This window comes from Rhagoletis pomonella, unplaced genomic scaffold (assembly GCF_013731165.1).
Source record: "Rhagoletis pomonella isolate Grant_MI unplaced genomic scaffold, Rhpom_1.0 Rhpom_scaffold_00007, whole genome shotgun sequence".
In the NCBI taxonomy this organism is placed as follows: Eukaryota; Metazoa; Arthropoda; class Insecta; order Diptera; family Tephritidae; genus Rhagoletis; species Rhagoletis pomonella.
The window spans coordinates 37,841,979-37,845,342 of NW_023458561.1; positions in this window are offsets into that span (position 1 = coordinate 37,841,979).

Here is a 3,364-nt window from a genome sequence, read left to right on the forward strand (position 1 = left end):
CTAAATTTTTACTGATAAGGTGCATTGTCACGATATGTACAATGAAATAAGCAAACTTACTAGAGATTAGGAATAAAAATTTTCAGTATAAAAAACTTACATTTCCTGGCTAGGCTTTATATATGAGCCGTTAATTTGCAAGTGGCATAACTCCTTCCCTCCGATGGCAAATATTCAAAAAATTTATTCAAAAAAATATACCCCCTCAAAACTACTCTCGAATCAAAGATTTTAATTATTCATATAACTTTTTAATTTAAGTAAATTCGAGTGGTGACAGCCTTGGTTAGGGCCTTTGTGAATTAATGTAACGATAAGGGCCAGTTTTTCAGTGCACGGCCGTGGTTTAAACTCAGTTCAAACGCCCGATCTGGCTGGTTTAAACTAAGATGTCAGCCAGCTGTTAAATTTAAACTCAGTTTACTTAATCTAAGTTCAAACTGGCAGTGAAAAACTGGCCCTAAGCATCACAAAAGTTGCTCATACGCCATGTCTTGCGCAGGCAGAAAATAAAATCCAATTAAAAACTAAGATATACTACATAAGATACATATACTAGCAGACCCGGCAAACTTCGTACCGTCCAAAATTAGTTTTTTGTATTGAAACATTTTGGTCCAACATTTTCACCAACAGTTCACGTTCATGAATCATGAATTTCAGTGACGCATTTATCTTCTAATATTACGGTTTGGTGGTTGTCAGATGGCATATTTTCATTGCCCTCTTAAATAACCTAGCAAACGTGTATATGTATGCATACAAAGATACGTAATAGCTTCAGTGCATTTGAAAGGCGCCACGCCCCCTTATAATGAACAACGCAATTTTCTCTAAGAGTATGGGATCGATTTCATATATCTCCATACCATGTTCGAGTACTCTACCATGAACACTTAATCCGGTTTGTATGAGAGGTGCACGCCCTTTTTCCAATAGCCCCAATTTTTCTTCACGACTATGCGATTGATTTTATATATCTCCATACCAAATTTCATTACTCTACCACGAACACTTCTAGAGATATGCAGTGTGAAAAATTCGGTTCGTATGGGAGATGCCACGCCCCCTGCACCTAGCAGTATGAAATATACTTTACATCCGATTCTCATACCTACCATATATGCACAAAAAATTTCATAGAGAACGGTCAAGCCGTTTAGGAGGAGTTCGGCCACTAACAATGAGACACGAGATTTTTATATATTAGATGTATACTTATGTATATGTACATTAGGGCACATCATAGTTTTTCTAAAAAAATCACCTAACTTGATAGAAGAGTTTAAGCTTAAAAGGTCTGTATAAAAATTTTTAAAAATTGCAGCATCGTAATCGAAATAATAAGATTTTTGGAGGTATTTTAAAATCGTCTAGCTAGCTGGCGGAAGTGTTTTATAGCCCATTAAGTGCAAGTTTTGAGTGGCTACAAAATTCCTCTTAATTTCGTTGACGGGGTTACGTCATTTTTACCATACAAGGTATGCTCAAGAATTTTTCTATACGGGAAAAATTAGCAACAACTTCAACACAAAAAATTCACACAGCCACGGTAAGTTCTAGCTCTTCAAACTTGCACTCTGTTGGGTGAGAGGGCTATTACCAACAACATTTAGTCCGTGGAATTACTCATGCATTATTTATTTCATTTAGTACAATAGTTCTACACGCTTCATATCACCCATTTAGTTGTTTTACACTCAAATTCTAGCTTTAAGAGCATTGAAGCTCCTTTGTGTGCTTTCTCACTGTTAAGCTCTATATACTTAGCACTTCAATTTTAATGTAACTATGTAATTACATAGTTTAGTTCACCCAAGGAAATGAAATAAAGAATACATAAAATTCACACGTCAAGTGCTTTTTATTGGCTTTACCCGAAACACACTCTATGTGTAAAAATTAAATGAGCCAAAAAACTACATACGCAAAAGGTTTCTAAGAAGTCTGCTTGAAAAGCTCGAAATTTTGATGAAACTTGGTCGAATCTTCCTAAATTTTGTACAAAATTTGAAATACGGACTTATATGGTTTTTGTTAAATAACGTATAAGTTCATAAAAGAAGTAATAAACATTAAAAAATAAATAAATAAAAAAGTTAAAATGTCGCGTCCCTTTTTATATTTTCGCCACTAATATGTTACACTCGCCGAAACTGACGAACAAAATTCTTCTGCGCACAATCCATTTTTGAGCCATCCATAAAATTTTGTAGATGGTTCCTAACGTTCAGCAAAAGCGTTTCCTAACTCTAAATGATACCTTATTGAGCCTTGGGATAATTCATGATCGATTTGTCCAATATTTGATCTACATACAACATACAAGTTTTTACTTTTTCATTCAAAAGTTATGTTATAGCCATCAAATTCCCAACTGATTTAAAGCCCAGCAGTAAAAAGAAGTAGTTCGCAACTATTGAAGTCAACTGTCCTTAATTGTGGTGCACACTTACCAATCGAGGTCGAGTCTCCTCAAACGGGGCACATACATATGTTCCAAAGTAGTTATATCGTCGCCAGAATTTTGAATTTACGTTCTAAGGAAACTTATTGGACCTCATGCAGAAAAAGTGAGCTTAAGCTCCGACTCGATTTTCAGTACAAATTCTTGAGCTTGAGCTCATTTGTTCAGTCCGAAAATTGAGTCAGAGCTTAAGCTCTCTTTTTATGCAAGAGGCCCATTATTTATGAAAGGAGCGGGAACTTTACATTTTGTGAATCGAATTCTCCATTTAATGGCGACATTACGAAAAATGCTTCTACATTGACGCCATCAGGCAGATTTTTTTTTTTAACAAAACTTTACTTTTTGGGTACGATATTCGTATATCGACTGCTGAGTGGAAGATCGACCTATCTCGGCGGCCAGTTCGAAAACGCCCTATCTCAAAAACTTTTCAAGAACGTCCTATTTCAGAATTTAATTGAAAAATACCCTATGTCAAAATTCGGCCTATCTCACTTCAAAATGTATTGAAAATATGCTGATATAGGGCGTTTTTGAATCGGCAGCTGAGATAAGGCATTTTTGAAACGAATTCTGAAATAGGGCGTTCTTGAAAAGTTTTTTGAGATAGAGCGTTTTCGAACTGGCTGCCGAGATAGGTCGATCTTCCACTCAGCCATCGATATTCGATTATAAGAAGGTACGGTTAATGTAATATTCTTTCCCCAGCAAGCTAGACCAAAAAAATACATACATACATACATTTTTTCCCTGTGAAAAGAAAAGCTCTGTTAGCGCCTTCTTGAAGCCTTTCGAGGGCAAACTGAAACAGGAAGTACTAAAACGAGCGGGCACTCAAATTCTAATTGGGTAAAGAGCGAAATACACCACACAAGCGGCTTGTCAAACATTCTT